The sequence below is a fragment of the Ahaetulla prasina genome, chromosome 2 (assembly GCF_028640845.1).
Source record: "Ahaetulla prasina isolate Xishuangbanna chromosome 2, ASM2864084v1, whole genome shotgun sequence".
In the NCBI taxonomy this organism is placed as follows: Eukaryota; Metazoa; Chordata; class Lepidosauria; order Squamata; family Colubridae; genus Ahaetulla; species Ahaetulla prasina.
The window spans coordinates 79,147,750-79,160,715 of record NC_080540.1 but is presented as its reverse complement, the minus strand read 5'-3'; positions in this window follow the sequence as shown (position 1 = coordinate 79,160,715).

The following is a 12,966-nucleotide window of genomic DNA, read 5'->3' as shown; positions in this document are numbered from 1 at the left end:
CTTCTCCCTTAGGATAAACTAAAACATAATATCTAAAAGGAGGCCTGAAGGCAATCAAGGATTCTGGTTTATGAGCTTTACCTCATCCCCAAACCCTAAAACAGATCGGGAATGCTTGAAACAATCATGGGTGTTACATGACGGAACAGAACAAAAGAACAGCAGGGAACTAGATTGTACCATCATATGTAAGTGATAGAAGAAGAATAGAAGTTATGTAACATGTCAGCATAGATTGATAGCCGAGGTAGGCAGATTTCTAATATAAGGAAGTTCAGATTTGCACAGTATTTTTTGTCAGAGTTACTGAATATTCTGAAATCCCAGTGGATATTCATAGGTATCATATTTCAGAGTGTGGATAATTTGGGATTTAGGAAAATATACTGATTTTTCCCCCCTGGAATGGTAGGGGGGAAAAAGGGAGCACTATTTCAGCCACAGTGAACCCCTTGATATTGCTGGGCTGTAATTGTGACCATCATTCACCATTGGTGTTGTTGGATGGGAAAAATTTGAATTGTGTTTCAACCACATAAAAGCCCTTAGTATTGGGTAAAACTAAAGAATTTACTTTCTTATGTAGTATATTTATAAATCAAACTACTGGACAAGGAGGACCAGACCTTTAGCACTAGTCTGCAAAACAGTACTACTGTCGCTGAAAAACATGAAATATATCCCCCAGCTCATTTTTCAAAACAGTCTAGACAGTTGCACAAATTAAATATTTTTGTTGGTTCTTTGTTGTTGTTAGTTACGAAGTTGTGTCTTACCCATTGCGACCCCATGGACAACGTTTCTCCAGGCCTTCCTGTCCTCTACCATCCTCTGGAGTCCATTTAAGCTCACACCGACTGCTTCAGTGACTCCATCCAGCCACCTCGTTCTCTCTCGTCCCCTTCTTCTTTTGCCCTCAATCTTTCCCAGCATTAGGCTCTTCTCCAGTGAGTCCTTCCCTCTCATTAAGTGGCCAAAGTATTTGAGTTTCATCTTCAGGACCTGGCCTTCTAAAGAACCCTTCTAAAGGGTTGATCTCTAGGACTGATTGGTTTGATCGCCTTGCAGTCCAAGGGACTCGCAGAAGTCTTCTCTAGCACCACAGTTCAAAGGCCTTAATTCTTTGGCGCTCAGTCTTGCTTATGGTCCAACTTTCACAGCCATGCATTGCAACTGGGAAAACCATAGCCTTGACTATGCACACTTTTGTTGGCAGGGTGATGTCTCTGCTTTTTAGTACTCTGTCTAGATTTGCCATAGCTTTCCTCCCCAGGAGCAAGCATCTTTTAATTTCTTGGCTGCAGTCCCCATCTGCGGTGATCTTGGAGCCCAGGAAAATAAAATCTGTCACTACCTCCATTTCTTCCCCATTTATCTGCCAGGAATTGAGAGGGTTGGATGCCATGATCTTAGTTTTCTTAATGTTGAGTTTCAAGCCAACTTTTGCACTCTCCTCCTTCACCTGCATCAAGTGACTCTTTAGTTCCTCTTTGCTTTCTGCCATTAGAGTGGTATCATCTGCATATCTTAGGTTGTTGATATTTCTCCTGGCAATCTTAATTCCAACTTTTGATTCATCTAGCCCCGCCTTTCTCATGATGTTCTCATATAAGTTAAACAGGCAGGGCGATAGTATACAGCCTTGCTGGACTCCTTTCCCAATTTTGAACCAATCAGTGGTTCCGTGTCCAGTTCTCACTGTTGCTTCTTGACCCAAATACAGGTTTCTCAAAAGACAAATAAGATGGTCTGGTACACCCATCTCTTTAAAAACTTGTCACAATTTGTTGTGATCCACCCAATCAAAGGCTTTACTATAGTCAATGTAGCAGAAGTAGATGTTTTTCTGGAACTCCCTAACATTCTTCATGATCCAGCATATGTTGGCAATTTGATCTCTAGTTCCTCTGCCTCTTTGAAATCCTGCCTGTACTTCTGGTAGTTTCTGATCCACATACTGCTGGAGCCTAGCTCGTAGGATTTTAAGCATAACCTTACTAGCATGTGAAATGAGTGCAATGGTGTGATAGTTTGAACATTTTTTGGCATTGCCTTTCTTTGGAATTGGAATGTAAATTGACCTTTTCCAATCCTGTGGCCAGTGTTGAGTTTTCCAAATTTGCTGGCAAATTGAGTGTAGCACTTTTACTGCATCATCTTTTAAGATTTTGTATAACTCAGCTGGAATACTGTCTCTACCACTAGCTTTGTTGTTGCTCAGATTTCCTAAGGCCCATTTGACTTCATATTCTAGGATGTCTGGCTCAAGATCAGTGACCACTCCATTGTGGTTATCAGGGATATTAAGCTTGTTCTTGTATAGTTCTTCTGTGTAATTTTGCCACCTCTTCTTAATCTCTTCTGCCTCTGTTAAATGTTCCCTTCATATCTCCAATTTTCTTGAAGAGCTCTCTGGTCCTCCCTATTCTATTGTTTTCTTCTATTTCTTTGCACTGTTCATTTAATAATGCATTCTTATCTCTTCTAGCTATTCTCTGGAATTCTGCATTCAACTGGGTGTATCTTTCTCTTTCTCCGTTGCCTTTCGCTTCCCTTCTTTCCTCAGCTATTTGCAAAGCTTCCTCAAACAGCCATTTTGCTTTCTTGGATTTCTTTTTCTTTGAGATGGTTTAAGTTGCTATCTCTTGTACAATGTTGCGAACCTCCATCCATAGTTTTTTTTTTTATTATTATTCACATTTATATCCCGCCCTTCTCCGAAGACTCAGGGCGGCTTACATTGTGTAAGGCAATAGTCTCATTCTATTTGTATATTTATATACAAAGTCAACTTATTGCCCCCCACAACAATCTGGGTCCTCATTTTACCTACCTTATAAAGGATGGAAGGCTGAGTCAACCTTGGGCCTGGTGGGATTAGAACCTGCAGTAATTGCAAGCAGCTGTGTTTAATAACAGGCTTCTTACAGCCTGAGCCACACCCCGGCCCCAAATTTGGTTCTTCAGGCACTCTGTCTATCAGATCTAATTCCTTAAATCTATTTGTCACCTCTACTGTATATTCATCAGGGATATAATTTATTTCATACCCGAGTGGCCTGGCGCTTTTCACTACTTTCTTCAATTTAAGCCTAATTTTTTCAAGAGAAGCTCATGATCTGAGCCACAGTCAGCTCCTGGTCTTGTTTTTACTGACTGTATAGAACTTCTCCATCTTTGGCTGCAGAGCACATAGTCAATCTGATTTCTGTGTTGACTGTCTGCTGATGTCCATGTGTAGAGTCGTCTCTTGAGTTGTTGGAAAAGAGTGTTTGCTATGACCATCGTATTCTCTTGACAGAATTCAATCAGCCTGTGCCCTGCTTCATTTTGTACTCCAAGGCCAAACTTGTCTGTTATTCCGGTTATCTTTTGGCTTCCTACTTTAGCATTCCAATCTCCCATGATGATAAGTACATCATTTTTTGGTGTTAATCCTATAAGGTGCTGTAGGGCTTCATAGAACCGGTCAACTTCATCCTCTTCTGCACCAGTGGTTAGGGCATAGACTTGGACTACTGTGATATTGAATGGTTTGCCTTGGATTCAAACTGAGATCATTCTGTCATTTTGGGGATTGTGTTGTGGCCCCCTGCCAGAAAGTGACTCAGAGAGTGAGGGGGAAGGGGCGTCAGGGCTCCCTTCTGCAGGGCCGGCTTCCCTGGCTCAGCTCCAGGAGCCAGAGTCAGGCCAGGTGGAAGAGGTGACGAGGCCTCTGTCTCCTGTATCTCCCCTCACCGAGGAAACGCTTCCAGACCCACCTGAGGACAATCAGTCCTGGTTAGATCCCAGGTTTCATAGACAAGAGAGGCGGGAACAACAGAAGCAGGGGTGGGGCAGGCCTAGAAAGTGCTGAGCCACACCCCACAGGGTATAAAAGCAGGAGGGGCTGCTATACTGCTTCATGACGAACAAATCAAACTGCCTAGAGAGAGCTTGAGCCGAAGTGCTGTTTATTCCTGACTTCCTGGTTGACATGCCGGCATCAAGAAAGATAACAGAATAACTGTTGTGACTCCAGCCCCCGAACCTGGCCCCATGCCCGGAAGTGACTTGGAGCTGGGCCTGCTGCCAGAAAGTGACTTGGACAGTGAGGGGGAAGGGCCGTCAGGACTTACCTCGGGAGCACAGGCTTCCCTGACTCAGCTCCAGGAGCCAGAAGCAGGCCAGGTGGAAGAAATAATGAGGCCTAGGAAGTGCTGAGTCATGGAGCCACACCCCACAGGATATAAAATGAAGCGAGAGCTGGTGTGTCTCTTTGTAACAGGCAAATCCACTGATTGACTAGAGCTGAAGTTTGTGACTCACCAGTGTTGTGGAAAATAACGAGGGCTCTTGGCAGACGCTGGCTCTTTTGCCGCCAGAGCTGATAGTGCCGGCTAATTAAACCATCATTCGGACGGAGGTGGAGGACGACGGAACAATAACCTTGGCAGACACTCGCTGGGTTGCTGCCAGAGCTGATAGCTGCCGTTGACTCAATTGCCGGCTAACTGAGTCATTTCTCGTGCCTCCCAGACTGAGGTGGTGGGGACAGAACAGATTGTATCCCAGTATTGCTTTTCCTACTCTTTTATTGATTATGAAGGCTATTTCTTCTGAGGGATTCTTGCCTGCAGTAGTATACCAGATGGTCATCTGAGTTAAATTCACCCATTCCTGTCCACTTTAGTTTGCTGATTCCTAAGATGTCGATGTTCAGTCTTGTCATCTCTTGTTTGCCCACGTCCAGCTTGCCTTGATTCATGGATCTTACATTCCAGGTTCCTATGGAGAAAAATTCTTTACAGCATCGGACTTTCCTTTCACCACCAGATAAATCCATAGGTAAGCATCCTTTCGGCTTTGGCCCAGTCGCTTCATTCTTCTGGCGCTACTAGAACTAGTCCTCTGCTCTTCCCCAGTAGCATATTGGACACCTTCCGATCTGAGGGGCTCATCTTCCAGCATCATATCTTTTTTCCTTTTTGTACTGTCCATGGGGTTTTCATGGCAAAGATACTGGAGTGGTTTGCCATTTCCTTCTCCAGTGGATCACGTTTTGTCAGAACTCTCTGCTATGACCTGTCCGTCTTGGGTGTCCCTGCATGGCATAACTCATAGCTTCATTGAGCTACGCAAGCCTCTTCGCCACGACAAGGCAGTAATCCATAAAGGGGTTGTTGGTTCTACATCAATATGTGCTCACATATTATATGTGCTCACATAATGCAGGTCATGATCTACCTTGAAGATCATCACTATGATTAATATCAAAGGATCATTACTCTATTAACAATCTTCCCTTACTGCCTGAAATCTGAGCAATAGATGTCAAAAATTAATAGATGTCATAAGAGCTGTGGTGGCGCAGTAGTTAGAAGACGGTACTGCAGGCTACCTCTACTGACTGGCAGCTGGTTCGACAGTTCATCACTGATTCAAGGTTGACTCAGCCTTCCGTCCTTCTGAGATTGGTAAAATAAGGACCCAGATTGTTGGGGACAATATGCTAACTCTGTAAACCGCTTAGAGAGGGCTGTAAAGTCCTGTGACGCAATACATAAGTCTAAGTGCTATTGCTTGTTAAAATTAGCAAAAACTGGATATCAGAGGTGCTCTAATAGATCCTGGACTGAACAGAGGATTAGATTAGATGTCCTCTAAAGTACAGCTCTATGTGTGACGGCTTCCATGCTTCAAACTCCATTCATACTCCAAACACCAAACCTCATCTTTTAACTGATCTCACAGGTGTGACAAAATGGGAAATCTGGTTCCTTCCTTTTATTATATTCCAATCATTTCCATAAGGAAGAAAACACTGGAAGACATCATGTAGATCCTACATATGAACTCTTTAAATGCTGGATATTTGACTTTCATTGTCCGCTCACATATTTATGGAAAACCAAAATGGTCTGAATCAATCACCATAACAATATTTGTTAATACAGAAAGTGGAAAATAAGATATATTCAGAGCTAGCTTTCAGCAGGTTCTGACCAGTTCTGGAGAATCTGTAGTGGAAATTTTGAGTAGTTCGAAGAACCGGTAGTAAAAATTCTGATTGGCCCCACCCCCATCTATTCTCTGCCTCCCAAGTCCCAGCTGATTGGGAGGAAATGGAGATTTTACAGTCTTTCTCCTGGAGTGGGGTGGGAATGGAGATTTTACAGTATCCTTGCCCTGCCACATCCACCATGCCACGCCCACCAGGCCATGCCACGCCCACCAAGCCACACCCACAGAACCAGTAGTAAAAAAAATTGAAACCCACCACTGGATATATTGGTTACTTTGATTTAAGCTACCTTTTCAACAGGGAACTTGGCTTCAGTTTAATATTTTGTGAGGAAATATTTTGAAGAAAAATTATAAATTTTAAATGTCCACGAAAGTGTAATTTGTGAACATTCACATTCTGGGTTGTATGAAAGAAGGCTATGCTTAAGTAACAAGAATGTCAATGTTTTACTCCTGGAATTGTTCCATCAGTATAAAACTAAAGGTGTTGCGCATTAATAGCTGCTTGGTACCATTAATGCACTCGCAATCTAAGTGCTTCTCAGAACACTAAAAAAATGGATCAGTTACTTTGCTTTACAAAGTAAAAATCCATTAACTGCATGTTAGTTTCTTCTTGCTTTGTTAGGCTGTGAGTCATTGTTGACTGCTAGCAATTGCCTGTGCTATGAACTGCAGTTTTTTGGCAACATTTTCAGAAGTTATATGACCTTATCTTAGCCCAAAGTCACCTAGTTGGCTTCATGTTTAAAGCAGGACTAGAATTCATTGTCTCCCTGGTACCTCACCCATTACATTAAACTAGCACTTGTACCCAGCTTAATACACTTCAAATAGGCAAGACTTATCATTCGGATGGTGGCTGAAATAGACTCATTTATGGGAGTTCAAAGCCAATGAGTCTGGAGGACAGATTGGGGGAAAGGTAATCTAATTTAATTTCATGGCTTATTTCTGTCAAGAGAAATAGCAATAGCGAAAGGACTTAGATTTATATACCACTTCACAGTGTTTTACAGCCGTCTCTAAGCGGTTTACAGAATCAGCATGTTGCCCCCAACAATCTGGGTCCTCATTTTACCAAGCTCAGAAGGATGGAAGGCCAAGTCAACCTTGAGCTGGTGAGAATCGAACTGTCAAATTGCTGGCAGTTTTTTTTTTTTAAGGTAGCACTCCATGTTTTACACACAGTTCCATTATACAACCCTACTGATGAGCTGTGATGGCACAGTGGTCAGAATGCAGTACTGCAGGCTACTTCTGCTAACTGACAGCTGCCTGCTGTTCAGCAGTTTGATTCTCATCGGCTCACGGTTGACTCAGCCTTCTATCTTTCCGAGGTTGGTAAAATGAGGACCCAGATTGTTGAGGGCAATATGCTGACTCTGTGTAAACCGCTTAGAGAGGGCTGCAAAGTACTGTGAAGTGATCTATAAGTCTAAGTCCTATTGCTATTACTACTACAATCTCTGTTCTCCTCATGTACAATAACCAGAAATTTTGTTGCCTGTACACTGTAGGTTACAAAATGTTTCTGCTTTCTGAAAGATTTCAGGGAATATTTTCCAAATGCAGCTTGAAAGTCTTGATGAGAATTTATTCTGTGCAAAGCATTTGCATGTCACTGGTCGTATATTATAACACCATGTGGACTAGGGATAAACCATGTGCTTAATCAGACTCTTCGTAAAAGGAAGAGGGAAAACTTTTCTTAGATAGATATAAACAAGCAGGGAGGGACTTGGAGACAGTTTCCTGCCATAGATTGATGAGCATGAGGCTAGGTAATTCCACAGAGACAGCTGTATATAATTTTTACTATCCAACCTCAGCAATTCTCCGAAGTACAGCAGGGTTTAGCTTTGAAGGGCATGAAGTCAAACCTAGTGTTTTTATCCTCTTTATCTCAGTGACTTTGACAAATTCAGGCATTAGAGAGATCATATGGAGTTCCTGTAGCATAAAAGTGTCGTGTCCCACTCCTCCGCTGACGGCCGGGTCAGGGAAATCCGAATCAGGTGTGCCTCTGCAGCTCTGCCAAAGTCCTAGCAAAGTCCTCAAGGCAGGCAGGAGACCAGAAAGTGACTTCAGCAAGATATGTTTAGACTTTGCCTGACTCAGAGACTGCCAGAAAGCAGATCCTTTATATAGGCCATGGGGTGTGGCTCCATGACTCAGCACTTATCCAGGCCTGCCCCTCCCTTCCTTCTGACGCCGCCGCCTATCAATTCTTCTGAAGCGAGGGTCACTCCAATCGGCAGCTGTTGGTAATAGACCTTCCTCAGGCTCACATGCTGTGGAGGAGGGGGAGGGGTCTAGTTGCTCCGTTTGCCTGGGCATGGAGCCAGAGCTGGGGGCTGGAGATACTTGCTCTTCTTCAGCCTGTCTGGGCATGGAGCCAGGGCTGGGGCCGGGAGATGCCCCCTCCTCAGCCTGTCTGGGCATGGAGCCAGGGCTGGGGCCGGGAGGCATGCTAGGACATTCTTCAGCGTTCGGAAGCAGATAAGTAGACCCCGGCTGTGGTAGTGAGATCGGACGAGACACAACAAAAAGTATTGTCATAATTTTTTCAGGAAATGAAAATTCCTTAGCAAAATCCCTTGGGAATTACAGGTAGAACTGGGAGAAGCACTTCCATGAGATGTTGACTGTCTTGCTGCTGCTCTCTCCATGTCCAAAATCCCTTAAGCCTTGGCTGCTAAATGCTGAGCTTAATCATCATTTCTCTCTGTAGTTTATGGAGAAGTATTTTATTTTACCCTCTACCCCTCCATATTCAAACAGTGAGCTTCTTTTCAGTGTGCAGTTAGCTCTTGTTTCCACAGCTGAAAGTCTTCTCTATCTATAAGGTAAAGGTTCCCCTTGCACATATGTGCTAGTCATTCCTGACTCTAGGGGGTGGTGCTCATCTCCATTTCAAAGCCGAAGAACCAGCGCTGTCTGAAGACATTCCCCATGGTCATGTGGCCAGCATGACTCAACGCCAGAGGCGCACGGAACGCTGTTACCTTCCCACCAAAGGTGGTCTCTATTTTTCTACTTGCATTTTCTACCTGCTTTCGAACTGCAAGGTTGGCAGAAGCTGGGACAAGTCACGGGAGCTCATCCCGTTATGTGGCACTAGGAACTTGAACCGCTGAAGTGCCGACCTTTCAATCGACAAACTCAGCGTCTTAGCCACTGAGCCACGGTGTCCCATTCTCCATCTATAGTCAAAGCTTTTTGAATGTTTTAGCTTGAACCATATTTCCATATTCCTTTTACCATATGCATGCCAGTTAAATAAATTTGTGTTCCATCCCTGGTATCATGTGGCCTTAGCAAAATAAACTATAACTTTGAATGTTAATAGTATCGCCTCAGCACTTAATTTTTTCTTGCTTGCTTGAACAGATATGTGCCTGACCTGAATCAAATGATCCCATAAGAAGTGGACTTTGTAATAGGAGAGTCATGTTAATCATTGGTCATGTTTCTTAACCTTAGTAACTTGAAGATGTGTGGCCTTGTAATAGAATAGTGGATGATCATTGAAATATGAGTCAGCAGTGTGCGAATGTAGCCAAAAAAATGGTTGTATAAACAGAGGCATAGAATCAAAATCACATGAATTATTAGTATTGCTCTATAAGGCCTTAGTAAGGCCACACCTGGAATATTGCATCCAGTTTTGGGCACCACATTACAAAAAAGATGTTGAGACTTTGGAAAAAATGCAAAGAAGAGCAACTAAAATGATTAAAAGAGACTAAAACATATGAAGAACAGTTGCAGGATTTGGGTTTCACTAGTCTAGAGAAAAGAAGGACTGGGGGGGGGACATAATAGAAGTATTCCAATATTTGAGTGGTTGCCACAAAGAAGAGGGGGTCAATTTATTTTCCAAAGCACCAGAGGGCAGGACAAGAAACAATGGATGGAAGCCAATCAAGGAGAGAAGCAACCTGGAATTAAGGAGAAACTTCCTAACAGTGAGAACAATTGACCAGTGCCATCAGAAGTTGTGGGTGCTTCATCACTGGAGGTGTTTAAGAAGAGCCTGGACAGTCATTTGTCTGAAATGGAATAGGGTCTCCTGCTTGAGCCAGGGGTTGGACTAGAAGATCTCCTAGGTCCCTTCCAGCTCTCTTCTGATAGATAGATAGATAGATAGATAGATAGATAGATAGATAGATAGATAGATAGATAGCGATTTAGCGCCTGTAGTCATGTTTCCTGACTCATTTGCCCAGAATAGAATAGAATAGAATAGAATAGAATAGAATAGAATAGAATAGAATTTTTTATTGGCCAAATGTGATTGGACACACAAGGAATTTGTCCTGGTGCATATGCTCTCAGTGTACATAAAAACATACCTTCATCAAGGTACAACACTTACAACACTTAATGATAGTCATAGGGTACAAATTTAACACTTAATGATACAACACTTAATGATAGTCATAGGCTACGAAGAAGCAAACAGAAAACAATCAATTACAGTATAAATCATAAGGATACAAGCAACAAAGTTACAGTCATAAGTGGAAGAAGATGGGGGATGGGAACGATGAGAAGATTAATAGTAGTGCAGATTTAGTAAATAGTTTGACAGTGTTGAGGGAATTATTTGTTTAGCAGAGTGATGGCCTTCAGGAAAAAACTGTTCTTGTGTCTAGTCATTCTGGTGTGCAGTGCTCTACAGCGTCGTTTTGAGGGTAGGAATTGAAACAGTTTATGTCCAGGACTTCAACTCCCAGAATTCCTCAGCAGTTAAGGCTAAGAAACCCTGATCTATGGTGACAAAAAACCCATAAGAGAAGTACAAATAAGTTGTATCTTCTTAGGTGCTCTTCTCTAATGATACTGTAGACAGTAACTTGCAGAGTAGTTGGGATGTGTGGGCTTCTTGTTCATGAGTAACTAGTCAGAAATCCATGTTTTCTTTCTGCTTCAATCTGATATCTAGCCCATTCTGCCCAACTCTTTGACTCACAAAATGTACACTGTCCCTCAACCCAGTTTCCATACATTGGTGTGGCACGTGTAAGAATGTCTTACTTTCATTTTTCACGCCTTCCTGGTAACCATCAGTATCAGTATAAGTTGTTTATTTAGTTGGAAGATTTACAGAGCTGCCCAACTCATAATCATGGCTCTGCACAGTGAACAACATGTAGTTGTTGTATTTAAAGCCAAAGTGAAATGATTTATCTGTAACTATTAATTTAAATGTTTAGCTTGCCCTTCTCTCCACCTTACCATTATCATCTCCTCTCTCTCTGTGTGTGTCCTTATTGTAGTGATAGCACAAGGAGAAATCCCATTTTAAGGCTCTCAAATTTAAATTTTAGTTTTGTATCAAATTACTTTGGCTCCACAATCTTTAATAATGTGTAAGCTTCTGTCTGATATTCCTGTCATCAGTACAAGTACTTTCCTTGCCAGAATTGCCCTTGGTAATTCTGTTACCAAGTTAGCTCTAGGCGACAATATTCTCAAGAGGGTCTAAGGCTTTTTGAATTCATAATCAAAAGGCAAGGAACTGCGTAGGAAAAATGTAAGATATCTGCATAGAACGGGGGAGAACTGGTTTGGCAGTAATACATATGAAAAGGATCTGGGTTCAACATGAGCTAACCTCATGCTGCCTCTGATAAAAAGGCAAATCCTATCTTGGGGCCCTCTAATATGGTCCAGATCATAGGTAGTAACTGGTACACTTCATTTTGTCCTGATTAGACTCTACTTGGCGTACTGGGTCTGATTCTGCACCCTGATGTTCAAAAAACTGAAGCCAGCGGTGAGCTATCAAGATTGTGAGAAGTCTGAAGACTCAGCCCTTGGAGGACAATTAAGCATCTGGGTACATTTACCTTACAAAAAACAAAAGTAAGGTGTGATATGACACCAGTCTTCAAATATCTGCAGGGGATCACAGAAAAGAGTGCATCCATGATCACCAACTAGCACTCAGAAGAGACAGTGAAAACTCCTTGAACTCAAAACGCATGGACAGACTCAATCATAGTTCCAATTGGGTAATTGTGAAATCCTAGGGCAAGATAAATCCAAGAATGGTCTGGAAGCTTGGCATACAGACAAATCAGTCATCAATGGATACTTAGAGATAAATCATATTTACATACCATTTGAAAGAAACAATAAAAAGCTAAAAAGGAAACAAAAAGATCATAACACTTCCTCCCCAGCAGCCAACATCCAGATAAATAGGGATTAAAAATCAAGCAGTAAACAACAGCCTAATGAAGGAATTTTAAAGGACAAAACTACACCCCCAACAACACTGGCATGATGAACTACTATTTATAAACAGGGAGCAAACCCCAAACTTATTAACACCGATGATGTTATCTAGTTGGGTAATGAAATGCCGGCAAAGCTCAGAGAGCACCGAAGACTCTGTAGTTCAGCCTTGAGCTAAATGTAAACTTATTTGACAGAGTTAAATATAAGGTTTTCCTGCCGCTTACGGTATTGCTAACTAGCTGTCCCACTGGACCATTTTGCAAAGCAAAGTGCTTCCATCCCCTCATAATACTACACCTCAGGGTCAGCCATTATAAGAATGAGAAGAGGAAAAAGAAAATGTGCTTCATATGACATTGGTTGCATCATAATCTAATGCTAACCATGTACTGAGAAAGGTTTCAAAGGAGATTCAAAGAATTCCTGGAGGAGTTGGGAATGGAGCTGTCCATCATGGTTCTCTGGTCGGGAGGACTAGCTGGAAGTCCATCTTCAGAAGCTGGTCAGGGCTATTGCTGCCAAGCCTGCAGAGATATCAGGATGGTGAGGAGAATTCAAGTAGATTTTTGCCTTTAGTTCCTCAAGAGGGAAAAGGATAAACATCAGTGTGGGTTTTATCATTTCTCAGGCCTATTTTCCAATCTTCTTGGACTTGGACTGTATACAGGAGGCACCCTAAGCCATTGAACCACTTCCACACAACCTGCC